The following is a 22,982-nucleotide window of genomic DNA, read 5'->3' on the forward strand; positions in this document are numbered from 1 at the left end:
TGATGTTTAAAGGTCTCCTTGTTCTGTGAGCGCGCACAGATCCTCAAGCAGAAAGCCTGGGTTAACAGAGAATGATCATCACTGTGATGATACTCATCATCTCTGACTGGAATTTGAGGTTTTGTCAAAGCAGCAAAGAAAGCCTGGCTGTGTTGGACTGGGTGTGGAAGCAGCTCCCAGTTTGAGTTCAGGAGACAGGCACCCTCTCTACTTTGAAGATCAGCTTCAAATTTTCCTTTTTGATATAGTTTATAGTTAGAGCTGGATCAGGTGACCCTGAACCATCCCTTAGTTATGCTGCTATAGGCTCAGGCTGTTGGTGGACTTCCCATGATGCTCTGCTTTCTTCTCCACTCCCCTCTTTTCACTCCTGATGCTTTTATATGTCACTACTGCATGTCCTTAACTTTTGTCTTCTCTCTCCTTAGTTTGTGTTTTGTTCTTGTCTCTCTGAGCTCATCTCTTCTCTTTCCCCTCACCCTGCAACCAGTCATGGTAGATGCTCCTCCTGGAGCCTGTTTTCACTGGGAGGATCTTTGTGTCAAAGGGAGTTCTTCCTTCCCACCATCACCAAGTGCTGCTCACAGTGGATTGTCTGATGGTTGGGGCTTTCTCTCTAATATTGGAGGCTGTTACCTTACTCTGTTAAACAGCTTGAGATGACTGTTGGTGTCTGTTGGGAATTATTACTTATAAATAAAGTTACATTGAATGGATGTAAATGGACAGGTGTTATTGTGACAAAGAGATAACGATTGTTGACAGATGGTTTGTTGTTTTGTGTGTCTGCAGCCTGTCAGGCTGTCTGATCACAGAGGAAGGCTGTACTTCTCTGGCCTCAGCTCTGAGCTCCAACCCCTCCCATCTGAGAGAGCTGGACCTGAGCTACAATCATCCAGGAGACTCAGGAATGAAGCTGCTGTCGGCTGGACTGAAGGATCCAGGCTGGAGACTGGACACTCTCAGGTATGGAGAATGTCTGATAGAGGAGGAAGAGCTGGAAACATTTCCTGAGTCCTTCACTCACTTCCTGTTTGTTTCCTGCAGATGACACATGAACAATCACACATGCAGGAATATTTTCAGGGACAGACACACTAGTCTAGCTGGATAGTACATGGATATTCATGTAGGCGTCTCCAAGGAGTCTGTTTGCAGGAACATCTAGGTCACAGGTGTACCTGAGATAGATGCCAGTGTACCTCATAAAGTGTCAGCTAACATTTGGAAATGGAAGCTTAAATAATGACAAACTCTACATTCACAGCGGGATTCATAATAAATTTGTTCTCAAGTCCACATTTTTCTGTTGTTGTTCTCAAACAACATAATGAGAATGAAATATTGATTCTAACAGGGCCCATAAACAGCATTAGCTTAGCAGCATTAGCTTATCAGAGTTTCCATCATGGTCACACAAATCCTTAGCAGAGCAAAGTGGCCTACTTAGCAATAGCTGCTCAAGTTGTTGAAAGCAAGGCAAAACAGTATTAGCATTAGCTACTAATGGCAGCCTACTTAGCATAAACTCTTCACATCTTTATAATGCAAGGGAAAGGAGTCACTCATGGCAGCCTATTTAGCATTAACATCTCACATCATTATGACACAAGAGAAAAGGGTAATAGCGTTAGCTACTAATGCTTATTCACCTCAAATTAGCTTCAGCTGCTCACATTGTTATAAGGAAAGAGAAAACGATATTAGCATTAGCTGGTAATAATTATTCACCCCTAATTAGAATTAGCCGCTAATGGCAGCCTACTTAGCATTAACTCCTCACATCGGTTTAATGCAAATGATGCTAACTCACATTAAATTAGCATTAGCTAATAACAGCAGTATATTTAGCAGTAGCTGCTCATATTGCTATAAAGCAAAGGAAAACGATATGAGCATTAGGTTGTAATGCGTATTTGCCTTAAATTAGACGTAGGTGCTAATGGCGGCCTACTTAGCATTAGCAGCTCAGATTGTTGTTATGCTAGGGAAAAGAGTGTTAGCATTAGCCGTTCACATTGTTTTAAAGTTAAGGGAAATAGTTAGCATTAACTACTCACATTGTTAAAAAGTAAGTGTTAGCATTAGTGCATAATGCTAATTCACATCAAATTAGCATTAGTTAATAAGAGAAACAAATGAATTCTGTTATTAAAACAAGCTGTAAGTTTTATATTGTTGTTTGTCATTTATGCTTAGAAATATTTACTCATCTATGCTTAGAGTTTTATAATCGATTGCATAATTATAGAGGTTTGATCCTTAGTAGTCTTTAAAGACTCTGTGTGCCTTCCAGAGTGCTCTGGCATTCACACACAACTTGGGGTCATGAGATAGGTCGTACCTTCTCTTACTGATTTATGGTATAGCAGGACACCTACTCTACGACCGCTGGACTCTTAGCACCAGCTTTGGGGTCACAAGGTCACGTCTGGAACACACACACACACACACACACACACACACATACCTACACTATGCACAGACTGGTACTCTTTGTTCATACCTGTGTAAGACGTCATATGATAATGAACTTATTCATATTCATGTAACCTCAATAAAGAGCAGTGTTACGAGGGAGCAGACGAGCGCGACTGAGGTCAAGCGAAGGAACGGCGCTGTCACAGTTCTCTCCCTCATGTTTTTAAATGTGCTGATAAATAAATGTAGATTTCTTTGAATAAAACAGTGGAGCCGAGCTTTGAGCTCAGTGTGTAACAGTGTGTGTATGAGAGCCATGTAATGTCCATGTGTGCATGCTGACTGCTCTGACCCCTCCTCCTTTCAGGGTGGAGCCTGCTGGAGTCCGATGGTTGAGACCAGGTCTGAGGAAGTGTAAGTGTGATTTTAATGGGATTCATGAAAACAAAGCAGCACACATTCAACCATCTTCATCATGTCAGGAGTCATCATCAAAGTGTCAATCAATGAACAGATGATGGATCAATAACTGCAGCTGGATTGTGTTTGTTCTCTCCATCAGATTCCTGTCAACTCACAATCGACACAAACACAGTGAACACAGAGCTCCAACTGTCTGACAACAACAGGAAGGTGACACGTGTGGAGGAGGTTCAGTCATATCCTGATCATCCAGACAGATTTTTTTGTCATCAGCTGGTGTGTAGAAATGGTCTGACTGGTCGCTGTTACTGGGAGGTCGAGTGGAGAGGAGAGGTTGATATATCAGTGAGTTACAGAGGAATCGGAAGGAATGGAAATGGTGAAGACTGTGTGTTTGGATACAATGATCAGTCCTGGAGTCTGAACTGCTCTGTGATTGGTTACTATGTCAGACACAATAACAGACACACATCCTCCTCCTCCTCCTCCTCCTCTGTCTCTAACAGAGTAGCAGTGTATGTGGACTGTCCTGCTGGCACTCTGTCCTTCTACAGAGTCTCCTCTGACACTCTGATCCACCTCCACACCTTCAACACCACATTCACTCAAACTCTTTATCCTGGGTTTACGTTCTGGTCTCCTGGTTCCTCAGTGTCCCTGTGCTGAGTGTAAAGAGTGTCTCCTGTTAGAGAAACACTCCGACTGTTGAACAGATAGTTCAGTCTGTACATGTCTGTCTCTTTCACTCACAAACACGTTTTCACATTCATGGATTCAATCAGTTGATGTTTGAAACTCTTCTAAATGATTCCTTGTAAACTTCTTCCTCTTCAGTCCTTCAAAGATGGAAGCTCCCATTATTCCAGGATCCACATGTTGTTTTTCTGTCTTTTTCCACTCAAAGCTTCACAGTGAATATCAATATGTTGTGTTTAAATATCTTGTTTATTTTCTTTATTCGCTTCAATTATTATCAGCAAAATAGTTTCATGTTTAATCATCTAGTAATGTAACCCCGCCTCCTTCGCTGCATACTTGGTATTACCCAACCAGCTTTCTCTACCAAACCTTCACTGTTTGCTGTGTGTTTGTTAGCGCAGTCGCTGGTGCCAGAGGCTGACAGTGACTTCAGTCTGAGGGTTTGAAGTTTCCATGTCTGTGTGATGTGTGGTGTGAAGGCTGCTGGTTAAACTGGGACTCACTGTTTAAAGCACTGAGTGCTCATAGAGAGATGCTCCATGAGTCCCAGTACAGACTACAAACATGGTGGAAACTTAGCTTTGATATCCACACACTCTGCACGTCTGTGAGTAACTGTGATGAAGATGTGCAGAGATCTGTGTACAAACAGGAGAAAGACTGTAAAGACTCTGTGCTTCTAACAGCCTCTGTTAACATATGTGAGGCTGTTTGTTGTTGTTGCCATGGAGCTTTTCACTGTTTGGGTCAGCAGGTCATGTGATCAGGTTTGTTCTGCTCGACGATGGTTCAGTGTCAGGGTTTGTTTGCATTCATCAATAAATATCTAAATAAATCAAAGACTCCATGTTTGTTCTTTCATCATGTGACCTCTGCTCATCCATCTCTGTGTGTATCAGGATACATTTAGTTCATAATACACAGAAAAATCAGAGTTATTACCAGAGGTGGGTAGTAACGAGTTACATTTACTCCGTTACATTTACCTGGGTAAGTTTTGGGGAAAAAATGTACTTTTAAAGTACCTTTTTGGCGCGATACTTTTTACTTTTACTTGAGTACATTTATGAAGAAGAAACATCCTCAGAAATCCAAACCTTGTCTCTTAAGACCCAGAAGTAACACAGTCTACACTAGACTGTGGATCCACCACAGCCCTGCAGGACTGTTTGGACAATATGGTCTGGAGTGTATTCACAGAAGGATCAGACTTGGAGGGCCACACATCTGCTGTACTCTCATACATCTGCACTGAGAGTGTAACAACAACAAAGACAAAGTGTTCCCAAAGCAGAAGCCATGGCTCAACAGTGAGGTGCAAGCTCTACTGAGAGCAGCGCCTTCAGATCAGGAGACCAACAAACCTACAAAGAGGCGTCTGATCTAAAGCATCAAAGAATCCAAACGCAGATTCAAACAGCGCATTGAGGAACACTTTAACACAAACCAGAAACATGTGGCAGGGATCAAGACACTCACTGGCTACAAGGACAATCGCACACAAACAAACTCCCGCACATCACCTCACCTGACACCATGAAGCAGTTCTTCGCCCGCTTTGACCAACAAAACAGTGACACCAACACCTATCCTGTCGTTACAGAGAGGGACGACGCCCCCATCCAGCTGGAGCAGCATCAGGTCAGAGCCACACTGCGCAGAGTCTATGCGAGGAAAGCAGCTGGTGCTGACGGTGCAGCCGGTGGAGGGCTTAAAGCATGTGCAGACCAACTAGCAGAGGTTTCACCACCATCTTCAACCTCTCACTGCTACAGTCTGTAGAAGGCAAACAGGTGGACAGAGGACGCCATGATTACAGCTCTTCACACAACCCTCACACATCTGGACAGTAGGAAACACGTACGTGAGAATGCTGTTTGTGGACTTTACCTTCAACACAGTTCAAGCCCACAAACTGGTTCATAAACTCAGCAACTTAGGACCCAGCAGCTCACTGTGCAGCTGGATACTGGACTTCCTGAGCAACACACCCCAGAACGTCAGGATGGGAGCCACACCTCCTCCACCCTCACTCTGAACGTCCTCAGTCCCCTCTTATACTCACTTTTCACCCATGACTGTTCTCCACACCAGTAACACCATTATAAATGTGCTGATGACACCACCATCATAGGACTGATGGACAACAACGATGATTCAGCTACAGAGAGGAGGTTCAGCATCTGAAGCAATGGTGTGACAACAACCTGCATCTGAACACAGCCAAGACCAAGGACATGATAATCGACTTCAGCGGAACAAAGCCATCTGAGCACTCCACCCTCTACATTGATGGAGGAGGTAGAAAGGGTGGAGAGCTTCAAGTTCCTCGGAGTCCACATCTCGGCCGACCTTACCTGGTCCACAAACATCTCCCACCAGGTAGGGAAAGCACAACAAAGGCTGCACTTCCTCAGGAAGCAATGTCAAGCCCCAAAGCCTGCTAATTCATTTCTACTGCTCCACCATCGAGAGCCTTCTGACCTCCTGCTGCACCCTCTGCTTCAACTGCTGCACTGTGGAGGACAAGAGGAAACTGCAGCGCGTGGTGAGGGCAGCAGAGCGGCCAATCGGCACTTCACTGACCCCCCTCAGAGACATCTATACTGGCAGCCTTCAGCAGGAAGCCAGCATCATCATCAAGGACCCCTCCACCCTGGACACTCACTTTCCCACCTTCCCTCTGGTAAACTCTACAGGTCCAACAAAGACAGACTCAGTAGAAGTTTCTACCTCCACCCTGATTGAAGGTTAACTGTTAACACTCATGGACACTTGCACTAGATTTATTTCTAACCAGTATTCATTACAGTAGAATTCCTGCCTCTATTTATAGAACTGTATTCTTTTACAGCAGCAACCAGCATTCCTACCACTTACTCAATGTGCAATCCCACCAATCACAGAGCACCTTATACTGACCTGATCCTCCTCTTTACACTGTACCTGCAGATATATCTATAGATTTGTTTCTGTATAGAACTTGTGCAGATCCTTTTGTTTACTTCATTTATTGTGCATTACACACATTCCCTGTGTAGGTACCTCTGAAACTTGTTCTTATCTTTATTTATCTTCTTCTATTATCCTGAGAATCTGAATGTAAACAGATACAAGCTGCCAATGGAGAGATGCCAAACTACTCATTGTTCTGGTAACAGTGACAATAAAGATCTTCTATCTTATCCTGATAGAATTTCTATGAATTTGTGTCAAACTGTGGACTCACGGGACGAGTCTTCAGATGACATCTCTGCTCATCGCAAGAACTCGAGCAACTAACCATAAACGTTCATCCTCTCTGTGTCTGACTTTTAGCTTCAAAATCGCTTCATTTCATTTTCTTCTTTTCTTCTTAACATAGAAAATTCCATTATGAACATTTGGCTGCATATGAATATACTTCACTTTATGAAGCATCAACCCATGCAGTTCATCTTCAGTTAGATTCACCATCAGCTCATTTTCACATCAACATCCACATAATGTCTTTTTGATTCAAACACACAGGAAAACTTTCTTCCCAGAAACAAATATATTCAGTATAATTGATTTGATTTCCATGTTAATGTGAGATTAGTGGCTCCTCCATCCTTTCCACACAGACTCTCAGTGTGGGGCCTACAGAGTTATTATCATAGTTTCTTATTCGTTGCTTTGGTTAAACTTAAACCTGATTGTATTCTAAACAGTTTCAGTCAGTTAAGCAGGATTAACTATCAGCACAATCACATATGAATTATGACTCTATTGTTAACTCTTAATGTCTTTTATCAGGATGGAGTTCTGGCACATTTCTTATCTTCCAACATTCCTGCAGCCACACACACACTAATCTCTCAAAGCTGAGTCTACACACACAACATCTACACATTTAAATCATGTCAATTATTCTCATTCAACACATTCATTAAACTTCTGATTCAGAATGAAGATGATTTACTAACAGCACTTCATATCATTGTAAACACAACAGCCTAAATGTTAAAACCTTTTTATTTCTCTCAGAGCCAATAAGAGGTGAGGGGGGGACTTCTGTCTCTCTCTGTCCCACCTCTCTCAACAAGGGCTCATTAAATTCATCCCACTTTCATCATTCATTAAAAACATATTTATGCTGACTATGTGATGTAATGCAAGAACAGTAGAGGTGAATGGATGGATAATACAATAATAAAATGTCATATAATAACTGCAGCTGTCAGCAGGCGCAGAGCAGCTGAACTAGAACAGCAGTCGTACATTTATTTACAAACCCCACGTGTACAGGGCAGGATGTGTAATGGTCCAGGGGAAAAGGGACAAAGTCCAACACTCGCTCCACTCAAACTTGGTGCTTTATGATTGGTGCAGATGCTCTAAGCTACTATTAACCAATAAGAACCACGGGGTCAGGGGTCACTACAAGAACTTATCAGCCACCAACTTGTATATATAACTTTACTCACACTTGTAAAACTCTGTAAGTAGAATTCAATGGGGCAGAGTGACCTGAGCACAGGCCCACTCTGTGACACTCAGAGCTTTGTGGATATCATCTGCAGGTGCACGTACTGGGAGTATTGGACACAGTGCATGTACAGCCAGCACATATTTCTGATATATGTATAACACATAATCATGCTCTGTTACACACATTCATATGTGACTGTTACTGTATCATATTCAGTCCTCGTCTTACACTCAGGTGTTCATCGCAGTCACAGACGTGTCTGTAGTTGTTGTTGTCAGTTACTCTGTGTGTGTGTGTGTGTGTGTGTGTGTGTGTGTGTGTGTGTGTGCTGCTACCTTTCATTACATAATTACCAACAAGAATAAACTGTTAATTACCACCAAAGAACAGCTCACTTCCAGATGTTAGCTGCCAAAAGATTTTGTCAAATGTTTATTATCAACTTATTTTTTATTTTCCAACCTAAATATCACCTGCTTTAAAGCAGCCTGGTTGTCTAGCAGTACTAGTTTCTGTCACTAGATGGCAGTGTAGGCTTTGGTGTGTGTTTGATCACTTTGTGTTTGTCTGTTTCTGGTGTGATCACAGCTGAGACGTGTTTGGTTCTGTGGGCCTTTCAGTTTCATCTAAAACCTCCTGAAAGTCTGAATAATCGTCTCCTTCGTTGAGATCAGACAAAAGCACTAACTAACAATAACGACTAGTAAGTGCCTCAGTTACCAGAAATTACAGTCAGAGATAAGTATTTATGAAACCTCAGAGAAATCAAACTTCATAACATTTATAGAAGCAGAATTATCCTGTATGTTCATCATCTGAAACATTATTATTATCTAAATACTTCATGAATCATTTTCTAAGTAATAAACCTATAATTTACAACCATAACAGCTCCTAAATAACTGCTCTGTCTGTGATGTCATACTTTAGACATATAAACTGCTGTCACTGATGATGTTCTGAACTTATTGATCCAGATCTTTGAAATCTGTCTTAATGTAACCGGCGTGTTCCTACGTTGTGTCTGACAATGAAAGGTCAAAGAAACAAAGAGCTCCAAGTCATTAACTCGCTCGCTCCAGCTCCTACAACCAAATGCAAACAGCAGGGAAGAGGGTTAGCTCCACCCACCACAACTTCCAAGCTAGCAAGAATGATCTATTCATGCTAGCATAGACTGTAACACATCTGTGGCACACACGTACTACACATTTACAGCATCTAGCAAAGACACAATGATGACAATGATTGAACTAAAAACACAATCAGAAACATCAGGGTGGCTAAATATACATTATATGTGTGTTGTACAGTGTTGGGAAAGAAATGACACCGACCTCTCCCACAGGGGAGAAAAGGGGAGGGGCCAAAGGGGTACCCCAAAATTTACAGGGTTGCACCAAAGAAGAAGAAGAAGAATGAGGAGGGGCTCCAACTGATAATAAACATAAGTGCAGACTTGGAGGTCCTGAAAGTATAACAGGACCAGTTTGGGTCTGGTTCCATTAATAAACTACATACTAATGCTCACTATTGTGTAGTTATTATAAAGGGCGACTAAATCCTCCCTCTGGATGGGAAGAGTCCATGTGTCAGTATTCAGACACCTGGCTTGGGTTTCTGCAGCTAATGTGTCACCTGTGAGGACTCTGAGACAAACCCACAGCATGCAGGTCATTTCTACATCTGTCGGTGTGTCCTCAGTTTCCCAGCATGCCTTGGCTGTGCTCATGGAAGTGAATGAGGGGGAAAGATCTGTCCTGCTGCCCTGTCAGTGCTCGGATTTCATACCTGGTGATCTCAGAGGACAAAAGCAGCGTTACAGCGGCGCACATCGATGAGAGCTGATGCTCTCAACACTTCAGACCTCCGCCTGTCTCTGAGAAAACCAACAATGGCTGTCAGCAGCAACTACACCTGCTCCACCAGTGCTGGGAGAGAAGAGCTGAGACTGACAGCTCTTTGTACAGGTCAGTACTGTAGAGGTCAGAGGTCAGTTTGCTGACAAACCATTTAAAAACATGTTTGAGCTAAAATCCATGGAAGTCACAGAGGAAAGAAGAGACACTGCAGAGAGGATCCAGAATATTTGATGTTTTCTGATGACAGTTAAAGTTTCCAGCTATCAAAAAGTGTAACAGCGCAGCCTTCATGTCCTTTCACTTCTCCATCATTAATGATGACTGTCCGTTATAAACCATGTTGGCTAGTTTTCTAACTCAGTCCATGTCTCCACAGCAAACTTCTGTCTCACACTTTCTGTGCTGAGTCTTCAGGGATTCTTTTCACTTGGTGCTGAACTAACTTTAATGAATTCGGCTCCAAAGAAACCCCAGCCCTCCCTAAACAAGGCTAACAAGCAATGCAACAACTCTGTGGGCTCTCTGTAGTGTAGCTATTAATCACAATCAGCTTTACTGACCACAGATATGCACACATGACACCTTCATGACAGACACTTACTATATGCACAGCATATGCATGAGGACTGACTATAAATATCTAGCTCATTATCCCAGCTGGGTATCTGATCAGGGCGGCAAGGCGCAGGTGTTGATTGACCACAGTCAGATCCACCTACAAGCATCTTTGAGGGAAACATCCTGGTGGCACAAGAAGCTGAAAGTCACTGTAGAGTGTAGCTAGCATACAGCTAAAGCTAAGTAATTTCAAAGAGTTCTGTTCAATTCTAGTTATCAGTCACGTCTGAGCAACAACAGGAAGTGCTGTGGACTTTTGCAGGAAACAGAAAGTTAATGTTGATGTCACAGCTCATTGCTCGCCCAGATCTTTGCACATCTGTAGAACTTTGCTGCAGAATGCAAAGCACACGTGGCTACAGGAAGAGTTTTAGCTCCAACTTTGTTGGTTGGGAGCTGAACATGAGAAATCCTCAACACCAAGACTGATCACAGACACACAAAGCCCCGGGTCCACTCCACAAACTGTACGTGTCTCATTCAAACACAACGTGACCAAACAACTATGTTAATAAGGTGAAAGCTGGTCTGAAGTCATTAGTGACCATCACCTCCTCTGTCTCCACCCGGCCTGCAGGCCTTCACCTCCTCATTCATCCACAGTCTGCCTCCCTCTGCTCCATCAGCTGACGTCCTCTGTACAACTACCTGCTGTGTGCACGTCTTTGATTTCTTCTTCTTTGTATCCTGCAAAGCTCAAACTTCACTATAATACAAAGACATTTCAGAAACGCTGCACTGAGTGAAAGATAACAGCAGTGACCTAAATGAGTCTCCAGCGGATTAAAATAGATTTTCTGTGAAGCATTAAAATCAAACTTTTGTTTCTCATCCTTTCAGTTTTGTGCTCGTGCTGTTAGTCTGAGAAGCTCCTTGTTTGAAGTCAGCTCAGGATCATAAAGACTTCAAATCTATTTGATGCCTGAGTAACTTCCATACGCAGAAACATCTGGATCAAATCCACACTGAATGTTTCTGTGACACATTTAAAAGAAGTCTGTGTTGTTCACAGTCGTGCTTGTACAGAGTGCTGACAGCTGACAGGACCTAACAGAAATAATGTGTCTGTGCTGAATGAGACACTAACATAACACATGATGATGAGTCTGTGATGGGAACACTGGTTCTTTCAGTCACTGGTGTCCTCACTCCAGTCCATGTCAGCTGGAACTAATGATTTGGATCTTATTGTGTGAATGTTGTTGGATCTGTTTGCATATTTGATTAAAAACAGTTTTATCTAACGTGATCCTTTCATATTTTAATAAGTGTTCATTGTTATTATGGGCTGTAACAGGCTGACTGTGTTACAGAGGATTTCATCCTTTGTCCATCAGGACAGTCAGACAGAAATCTGCTTCCTGTTCCCAGTGTGAGCATTTGTCAGCCTCACTGATGGAGGACGGCTCTCTCACAGTGTGCAGACATGTTTAATGAGTTACTGCTAACAGTCACAGTTCATCGCAGCAGCTGTTTAATATGGAAGTGAAAGAAGAAGAGATCCAACATGTCCTCTGATCTGGACCCACAGCACTGATCACTGATCACAGAGTCTGTTACACAGACTGACCGTTCTGTGGTCAAACATGAAGGCATCAACGTGACCTCTGACCTTTATCTACAGTGTTTCAGTCTATTTGAACTTTTTACATTGAGCCACATGATCACTGTGATAACATGTGATCATTCAGCCCCACGAGTTCATGGATACACTGGAGGAAATGCATCTTTATTAGAAGGACCAGACCTCAGACCTCACACACGATGATGGGGCCGAGGAGCAGCTCTTTACTCACATCTAGTGCTTTTATGTCCTTTTGCTGCTTAATAAAGTTCAGCTTTCTTCTCCTGCAGATGCTTTGACAAGTCGTTTGCTGTCCCCATGACTCAGGACCAACACAGTCGGTGCAGCACTGACCTGCAGCCGTCTGTCTGAAGGCCTGAAACTCCTCCCACGCTGATCACAGGTGAGCATGGTGACCTTCAGTCAGGGAAACCTGTGATTGTTTCTGTCCAGCTCAGCTGTTGGACAGTAAAGAACTCCAGCCAACCTCCAGCAGGGAGAAAGAAAAGTGTCTGTATTATGATTGGTTTTCTCTGAGAGTGATCACAGATCCCTGCAGGGTGACTGAACACTCAACACACTTCCAGCTGTGGAGGCGCAGTGATGGAGCCCTGCAAACATGAATGAACCCTGTGCACTTCGTTTACATGCTGCTTTATGGTCTTTGCTGTAACTGAACTTCATGTCTCCTGAGCACGACCCCGGCGCTCTCCTCCTGTTACAGGATGTGATGTGTCAGATGGGAGTGCGCCCGTGGGGATCTGTGATTTTCAAGGTCAGGATGTGTTTCAGCCTCTGCTGGCGTTGATGTCACAGAAGAGTTCAATCCTTCCTGTTTCATCGTCCTCGTCTTCTGACAGCGAGCAGAGACGTGTCTGTGATGGCGTTTGGTCGTGTCGACGTCTCGTTACGACGCGAGCGTTTCATTTGATGAACAGTCCTGATGGATTGTGATTGGTGAAACTGGAGACTTGCTCCGCCTCTCACCTCGTCCATCATCTTCCTGTGTGTTGTCCCAGTGTGTGTTTGCTTTGATGTGGATGTCACAGAGTCCTTCACTGATGCAGACGCCTCCTGTCTGTGTGGCTGCTGCTGCTCTGTCTCTAGTTTCTCTCCTTCAGCTTTGTTTTCTCAGTCTGGAGGAAATGGCTGTAATGCCCCCCTCATGCCTACTTTAGGCCCCTCCCACAGGGTAGACAGCCAGACTGTGACATCATCATGTGACACACCCTATTGAGTTAAATCTTTCTGTACTTCCTGTTGTTAAGGTTCAAAAAATATTGAGAGAGGGAATCTAAAAATAACCACAGATCCAGCCTGGTGTACTTAGACGGCATTTTAATAAACACATGTGTGAGCCCGACCGCTGTGCAGATTTCAGCGTCGAACTGAACTTACAACAATTACACAAGGTTTTATATGGATACTACAACAAAGCCCCCCTCTTTTGCAAAACAGACAATAGTACAGCTTACGTCAATTCAAACCACAAAATGTTCCGTGAACTTTAACATAGTTTAAAGAACATTACGTCTCCTGTCTCGACATCAGTTGCACTTCCTCTAAGTACTTCGGCACAATTCTGCAATTGCAGCAAAAACACATCTCCACTTCTCACCTACCAAAATAGATCTGTTATGGTGTGTATGTGTGTGTGTGAGTGTGTGTGTATGTGTGGGCGCCTGCTGTGTAGGCTATGTATGTGTCATGACCCCGTCTGCACCTCTGCTAGCCTTACACCTCCCGTCTCAGCCAGACATAAGGCCTGTGCACATACACAGCTGAACTCTGTGTGATTTCTAGGCTAAATGTCACACTCAAACCATGAAGGAAACTTACTTAAACTGAAGATAAATAAACCTTAAAACTTACTTAAAAGATATACGTGATAAATGATACAAACTTAAATCTTAGCTCTAAAGGATATACGTAATAACTAAGCAGGTGTGTTGCAATTCCTTTCAGAGCTCCTGTTCTTCTCACCTTGTATTGGCTGATCATAGCGCCTGCCAAGAGTTTCTGACCTTCACTTGACCAGGAGCCACAGCTCTTTAATATGCTCAAATGCAATCATGTATAAAAGATTAAAATCATTTTCATAACACAGATTTTTCCTTCTCAGATCTGCTAATATGTTTGCTCGTCTCTATTACAATTTGATCATTGAAAATTACACTGATCAGCATACTATGTGGAAGTTACAGATTACATAATGGCAAAAGCATTTTATCTGACCCCTCATTCCCCCTTTTGACCTCTGGCTGACCAGAGGTCACCATACTTTCAGGTGCATCACTCCTCGTCCCATTCAGCTGCTTCCCTGTCCACCCCTGACGTCGTGGACTTTAGGATCACTGACCCTCTCTAGGCATCCTGTGACTTAGCAAACCAGACAACCCCATGTCATCTAGGTGGTCTTAATAATAAAATGCCAGCTCCCACTTGAGAACACTCATGCTTGAGGTTAATCACACCAAAGTATCAGCGAGCCTAAAGTTGATCAGGGGCAGGAGAGAATAAGAGTGCGAGCAGAGCTCAATCAGCACTCCTCCCTCACCCCAGAACCCACTCATACCCGGGGAGAGACCCCTTCCACTTGTGAATCTCTAGTGGTCTGTCCCTGTTCTGGGTCCCTCTCTTGTTCTCTCTATTCGAACCTGATTCAACCTAATATTACTCAAAACATGAACCTAATTTTGTATTTGGTTTTTGACTTTTATTTTTATATCTTATTCAACCGTCAGCATTTGTAAAAACTCTTAAAAGCACTGCCTTTAAGAGGATCAAAGGAAGCACGTCTCTGCTTATGCTTCCTGTTGGTTCCTTATCTGATTATCAGCATCCTATGCACATAACTGTAGCTGCTGCAAGTGCCTCTCACCTAAAGTCACCTCTCCCAAGAAAATATATCAAGAGAATCATTATACCTGCTTATTCTACTAAAGGATAAAAAAAAAAACAACCATTTTACTCACTAAGTGTAAGCACATTAACAATAGCTCCTAAATAAATTACATCATAGCTAAAAGCTGAACTCTAACTGTATTTTAGAACTCACATTTCCTGTGTTTACCCTGTTTTAATATATCATTTTATTTCATTTTGCTGCTCTTATTGTAATGGTACATTCTAATTTATACTTTATCAGACTCAACCAAAATATATAAGCTTTTTCCCTTTGCTTCTGTTTTAAACAAAAACTTAGTCACTTCAACAAGCATTTATTATTCTGTAACTACATTTTATATAAGAGGACTAATTTAGAGCTGCATGTGTTATCTCAATATTTTACATGTCACACAGTTTAATTACAAGCAAAACTCCTATTCAGTTCCTCTTTTCTGTCATTTGTTATTGGGTCAACTCAAATTCAGTTAAAAGCTAAAGGGATTTCAGGCCTTTGGCCTCAAATCAATACTGTCCTGTGTGTTGATGAACTCTATATGTCTGTAAGCGTGCGCAGCCTTCAATGCTCAGGTCATCTTGCACAATAAATTGCAGTTATTGACCTGAGCAACATTTCTTTAATGAGCACAAAATGCAATGTGTATGAAATCATTCCTGTGTATGTAATCTTCAATACTATTCATTTGGGTCAGTAACACTTCTAACATCCTCATCAAAAGCTCTCCTTTATCCTAGAAATAAATCTATTTATAAACTCTTCACAAAAGAAAATCTTCCCTGTTTTCCCCAAAGCATATCCTATATTCCCACAGTTTCCCTTTAAGTTTTATACACTTCTTATTAACACCAGCAATTTATCTTCTAAACCGACTTCAGTTCATTTTACTCCTTTCTTTAAAAAATAACATTTTCTGCCTCAGTTTTACTATATCTAAGTTATCAAAAACCCCAATAGTTAAAATCATACTAAAACCCATTTCAAATTAAACAAATTAAATCTTAAATCCCTCTCTTTTTGACACATCTCATGTGGCAAAAAACTCAACATGCTTCACCCAAGCTTAGGAAATTAAAAGGGAAAAAAGGTTAGTCATTTCATTTCTCCAAACACTTCAGCCATCTTCCTCTCCGGTATTTTGCTCCAGCCCTGAAAACCTGTGTTTAAGGAACAAAATCAATTTAATTATTATGTCAAATCTTCTCAAACTCGCTGCTCCATCGAATCTGGATCCTTGGAATTTCCTGGAAACAAAACCTGTAGTTTACATTTCATTCTCAACTGTCCCTTTTTGATCCCGTCTATGTCATAACAAAAAATAAACTTAAACGGAACAGTTATTAATCATGTGTTACCTCAGTTAATGGTAACTTAAGTTACATCAAACAATGTTTCCCTTTTAGCATTTAGCATTCTAGAATGTAATAACATACTCCAACCCCAGTAATAAATAATTACCTCAAAGTAAACATCAACATCCCAAAATCAGCATCCCCAGATTTAAGTCTCCCACTCGTCCTTTCATTTATTTCACTCCCATGCATTCACCCATGATGTTTTTGCTGATACTGCAGCCTTCTGCGCACGTCAGATGCTCCACATCAGCAAAATGAGCTCAATCATTTGTTTTATTTCGTTTTTCCTTTTTAGGAAAATAGTTCTCTATACTTTTGACTGGATTGACTCGCGGCAATCCTAAAATTAAACAGAGACTCACCGCCAATTAGGTCTCCTTTTCAGCCAATTTATAATCGATAAAGCCCACCTGATTTTCGTACTTGATAATTTTGTCAGCGTCGTCAGTTCACTCTCTTCCAGGCCTGCTTAGAACAAAAATGAAAAAAGAGAGCTGATTATTAGCTCATCAAAGTACAAAATAAAATCACCTACCAGGTTTTTTCCCTAAGTGCACTGTTACAAAAACTATGGGCCCTTTTAGACATGTCCATGTTTATCAAAACTCCCTCTATTAAAATGAAAAACAACAGCCCCAAAAAATCTTAAACAATCTTAAATTTCACCCATTCAACGCACCGAAAACCTCGTCAAAAGATCAAAGACCGTTTGCACAATGTCTCCCTTCCTCACTCTGCCATGTTTCCATTCAGCACAAGATAAAAACCAATTTCAACAACGTATCATCCTTAAATTATAAATTTCCTGTCCAAATCTGCCCCTCTGAGCAGACCTGACCACCGTAATCAAATATCCTGATACTTTACCCTTATATATTTCGCCAAATAATCTTTTGTTTTTTCCATCTATTATATTAAACATTCACACCATTCTCTCACTCATACAAGCAGCAAGCAGATCTTCATTGCATATGCTTGTGTTCTTAGCCAGGTTCATTCAATATCTCTATGCATTAAACTTCATCAGGTTGTCTCTGTAAAGTTAATGCATTTTCTGTTTGTGTGTGTTATTTATGCATCTATGGCTTCGCAGTCTTTCAAACTCCTTCCCAATTCTCCAGTTAAGCAGTCAGTTTTCTCTTTCCCGAATTTACTAGCCCCAACTTTAATTTCCCACCTAGAATAACCGCCCTCCTGGTCTTCAGCCAGGAGTTAGGGCTTGCTTTTCAGGTTTCTGGACACATCATCCTGTGACCAATTCAACCAGAAACTTGCCTTAACATATCCATTGATGTTAACCTAGAATTTCCTTCCGACTGGTGCCGTGGAGAACTGGTCCGGGTTTGCTTTGCTCCTAAAAGTAACAAACTAAGACATTTTCATTATTATCACGAGTGGTCAAACGACCCACTTTTCTCTCTCTCCTGTCACAAATACCAATTATGTCATGTTTATATCATGAATATGAATGTAAGCATTTTACTCGTTGCATTTTCATGTTAATTGAGTGTAAGCTGCTTTCTTCGTTGCATTTTTTATGTATTCATGTTAATGTACACTACGTGTAAGCTGTTTCTTCATTGCATCCTATATATTCATATTTAACTTATGCCTCTTTTCACTGAGCTTTAAATTCAAACTATCTCACTTCTAATTCATTTCAAAAATAATTTCACATGTAACAATTTGTGCATGTGTGTTTTCTGTTCATTAAGGTAATGACAATTATTTTCTCTCATTATTCTTACCTTTTCTAATGTTTACCCCTTTGTTATGCTGTGATGGACATCCCTAAACCTTCATGAGTTCAGGTTGCAATTTTTCCGATCCAATTATCCTATAATCTTACAGTCAAACTCGTCCAGCTTCATCTCTCACTGGTCCCTCTCTGCACAATGTCCTGTTCGGGCTTCAAAGCTCCAGCAAACACAGTCTCTTTCTACTCTGATTTGGTCTTTCCGTATTCTTCTTCGAAGTTAAGTTCCCGTCCGGCTTTTCAGTCTTCTCTTCCAAAATTACTTCAAGCATGGCAAATATGACACTCAATGTCCAGTGCTCTTCCACAATTCTTTATCCCAGTGTTCAACTGTCCAGCCTGTATTTTCACAGTACATGTTGCATTACTCTTACATGCTGCTGCTGGTCGTCAGTCGTCATCAGTGTTAATGGATCAGTGGCACTGTCGTTTGCCTGCTGTATTCAAGTCCACGATGTTCTGTCGGTCTTCATCAGGAGGTTGACTTGTCCTTTGAACTTCTTCTCAGTTTAGGGACAAAGTGACCGATGAAGCTGCACAATTTCGAGCCAAAGACTGGCTTATTCTCCCAATTCTGTTAATCTATTGTTCTGCAGCTGCACTCAAGGATCCATGTTGAGAGAGTCCACCTGTATTGGCACACTAAAGCATATAATTAGTCTCATATTCGTTTTTATCTTAAAACCTCCCTTTTGCTTCATCTGCCCAGAGTTAACTCTCTCTCTCTACTCTGGGTGCACACTTGTCACCGTGAGCTTCCCTTTTATGGGCATGCATTTCCTGTCCCAGACACACACACGGTTTCCTGTTTCTACAGCTTCTGCAGAGACTTCCTTTTAATTTCACAGTCTACAAATAATCAGTAATTCTACTAAATCTTTGTCTAAAAACAATACACCTTCATCTCACTCACACACATTTAAACAGAGCTCTTTCAAACATCAGAACAATTAACCAAGTGTATATACTTATGTGTTTTTGAACTGAGAGAAAAGAGACTCAACCTCTCATACCATCACTCATGCATTTCTTGAATTAAAAGCACTTTCAAACTTTAAAACATCCTACTCTACATCACACAAGAAATATATTTCATACCATTATTTCATACACACTTTTAAATGTTCTAACCTCTTTCAGACGCCATGAATCGTCTCACACACACTGCCTTTTCTCTCACTCAGACAACTCACGCAGAGTCACTCAAATCAAATACTGACAGCATTCACACAGTTAAAATCACACGAAATACGCTTTCATACGAGTATTTTGGACATGCCTTCCATGATCAGAAAGAGCAAGTCAAAAGAAAAAAGAAACTGAAACCTCTCATCATTCTCACAGCTTCTCCCCACACACACATAACTAAAAATAAAACACACCAGCCTTTATGGCTCAAGATATATACATCTATCAAAATTCAGTCAATTACTATACATCCACACTAATGTATTATTAATTACTGTATTTATACTCTCGTAATAAGCAACACCAACCTCTTATATACAGGCATTCAGCAATATTTTCAAACAATAGTTAAAGCTCCGTACACTCGAAACCGAAAGCAACAATCTCTATGCGCGTCACCGCTCCTCATTTGCATTTACACACACCATCAGTGCACATCCGGTAGTGCACTGACACACAGAGACTGATCTTACTCATAGATCTCATATTTTATATTACACAGAGACGTCTTATATTTACACTGCACAGATTTCTTAGGCCTCTTAAACACCTACCGAATTTCGACAAATTTAATAATAACCGCCCTGCGGAAAACTCCCTGAGTTTTTTGCGATCAATTTACCGTTTCTCGGTCCCGGACCGCGGCCGCATCTCTAATGCCCTAACACAATTTAAAAGCATGAACCAACCCAAACTCTGCCTGAAGCTCTATTCTTGGGCATTTCACATCCCAGGCTTCCCCGAAGTTTTAAGTTAAAGTTACATGCCCGAAGTCCAACTTCTGCTGGCCAAAAAAGCGCAAGTACCGTTTCAAACGGTCAAGTGGTCCAACCACTGGCTTTTCTCAGGATGCCCTGTACCCCACGGTCAAGCCAAACCGAGCTAACCCTATTCGTCGATAGGTCAACGATGCGCGTCCACATCGAGGAGGGATCGCAACGTCCGGGCTATGCGCTTCTTAACAGACGCCGCTGTCGTTCTAGAAGAATTTAGAGTAATTTGAAACAACAATCTAAACCCAAAACAGGATTAAGATTAAGGACAACCCTCAACAGTTTTGGAGGTTCCCAAGTCCTCCTCGAATGTTGCCCGAAACTATCCCTAGTCATCGCTAGGTGAAGGATAAATTTCTCTATCCAGCAGGGAGCGTCACCTCCGAGAAACTTCTTAAAGGTTGCATAACCAATGGGACTTGAACCCACACAATGACCAAATTCCCTACCTTTTCTAAGTTCACTTAGCAGTCCAACTGCTTTAATTCTCTTTTCATTCTTTCATTCTCATTACTCAGTACTGTCACTTATACTTCATTATCATTACTTCAACCGGTAAACCTCATAAAAATTTCAGCAAACTCAAAACAGACATTCACCAGTAATTTTCAGTGAGTAGACTTCAATTTTGTCATATCCAATTCTAGCACATTTTGGAAAATTCAACAGGTATGTGCCTTACCTTTTGTTTAAGCCGGCTTGTCTCTCACTTCAGACCACTGACTCGTATCTGCCCATCTAATCACCACGGACCCTGGATCTCTCCATCTACACCAAAATTCCCTCTTTCTCACCGGAACGAGCCCCCAAATGTTAAGGTTCAAAAAATATTGAGAGAGGGAATCTAAAAATAACCACAGATCCAGCCTGGTGTACTTAGACGGCATTTTAATAAACACATGTGTGAGCCCGACCGCTGTGCAGATTTCAGCGTCGAACTGAACTTACAACAATTACACAAGGTTTTATATGGATACAACAACAAAGCCCCCCTCTTTTGCAAAACAGACAATAGTACAGCTTACGTCAATTCAAACCACAAAATGTTCCGTGAACTTTAACATAGTTTAAAGAACATTACGTCTCCTGTCTCGACATCAGTTGCACTTCCTCTAAGTACTTCGGCACAATTCTGCAATTGCAGCAAAAACACATCTCCACTTCTCACCTACCAAAATAGATCTGTTATGGTGTGTATGTGTGTGTGTGAGTGTGTGTGTATGTGTGGGCGCCTGCTGTGTAGGCTATGTATGTGTCATGACCCCGTCTGCACCTCTGCTAGCCTTACACCTCCCGTCTCAGCCAGACATAAGGCCTGTGCACATACACAGCTGAACTCTGTGTGATTTCTAGGCTAAATGTCACACTCAAACCATGAAGGAAACTTACTTAAACTGAAGATAAATAAACCTTAAAACTTACTTAAAAGATATACGTGATAAATGATACAAACTTAAATCTTAGCTCTAAAGGATATAAGTAATAACTAATCAGGTGTGTTGCAATTCCTTTCAGAGCTCCTGTTCTTCTCACCTTGTATTGGCTGATCATAGCGCCTGCCAAGAGTTTCTGACCTTCACTTGACCAGGAGCCACAGCTCTTTAATAAGCTCAAATGCAATCATGTATAAAAGATTAAAATCATTTTCATAACACAGATTTTTCCTTCTCAGATCTGCTAATATGTTTGCTCGTCTCTATTACAATTTGATCATTGAAAATTACACTGATCAGCATACTATGTGGAAGTTACAGATTACATAATGGCAAAAGCATTTTATCTGACCCCTCACTGTTTAGTGACCTCATCATTTAGCACAGCCTCATTAAATCTGCAGTATTTAGATAGTTTACTGGGTCCTGTCCTCACCATCAAACATACTGGTTTGTGTCCTCACACAGTGATGGTTCTGTACTACAGTCACTGGTCCTGGTTCTTTACCAGGTGGTGTTGAAGAGCTGTCATGGACCCGGGACATGAAGGTGATGTAAGTGGCCCAGAGATCTGAACCCAGTCCTGCTGAGTCCACGGTCGGTCTGAGAGCACAGCTGAAGTTAAATATACAGGATATAAAGTTTAAGACGTGTTTGTTTCAGCTCCTGCGGGAACATCTTGTTCCCTCGTCGGCCTCTGGGACGCGCTATCTTCTCACATGTTCTTCACATACAGCTGTTGGCTCGGCGTCTCGGTGCAGCAGATATCTGATCGTGCTCTCGTCTTTGTCGGTGGCGCCTTGGTTCTGCTCGCGCCCCTCTCGGGTTTCTGTCCTCAGCTTTTCTAGTTTCTGGATTCTGTGTGTGGAGTGTCGTCCTCTTCCTGTAGAGCGCAGCGTCACACTGATGTTACACACATGTTGATGGTCAGTGGGCCGGACGAGTGAAGCTCCTCTTTGTGTCAGTGCAAAGATGTTTAAGTCACTGTTGATTCCTGAGACATGTTAATATAAAGGAGCAGCGTCAGCAGCACGTCTCAGTGTTTCTACAGGACAGGACGGCCTCTCCCAGTCACCACGGGGGAGAGGTGGGCTTCCCCTGGACAGCTCTTCAGTCTGTCGCAGGGCGCTGTAAGACTTATTTCATATATTTAAAGTTACAGAAACTGATGCCCTGCTTCATATTGTCCAAAGCTGTCCAATGGGCTGAAGTCTTTGGCCGATTCTGGTCCCCGGGCCTTATGTTTGACAGCCCTGCTCTAGAGGAGGCTGACACTTTAAAAACATTTAGTGTTGCAGAGTTTTCATTGGACCTATAGGATCGTGGCCACGTCCTGTAATGTAGCCGAGTTAAGGCAGCAGCACAGTTACACTAACAACAGTCTGAAACTACAGGCTCAACAAACACAGTCACACAGCAGGTTCACACACACTCAGTATCTGCAGCTGAAGGCAGCGTATCAGGGCTGCAGCTGGACTGTGGTTGGCTCCAGAGAAGAAGAGACAAACACATCTTCTCTTCCTCCTGAATAG

At 42.0% G+C, this 22,982-nt stretch overlaps 1 long non-coding RNA gene across 1 annotated transcript; it reads left to right on the forward strand.

Moving 5' to 3' along the window:
- The first annotated feature begins 926 nt into the window (after positions 1-926).
- Positions 927-11,138, forward strand: LOC112844653 (uncharacterized). Its single transcript, XR_003217392.1, has 3 exons — positions 927-966; positions 9,701-9,966; positions 11,054-11,138. It is a non-coding gene; the product is annotated as an uncharacterized LOC112844653 (long non-coding RNA).
- Positions 11,139-22,982: the final 11,844 nt, after the last annotated feature.

This window comes from Oreochromis niloticus, unplaced genomic scaffold, assembly GCF_001858045.2.
Source record: "Oreochromis niloticus isolate F11D_XX unplaced genomic scaffold, O_niloticus_UMD_NMBU tig00000692_pilon, whole genome shotgun sequence".
In the NCBI taxonomy this organism is placed as follows: domain Eukaryota; kingdom Metazoa; phylum Chordata; class Actinopteri; order Cichliformes; family Cichlidae; genus Oreochromis; species Oreochromis niloticus.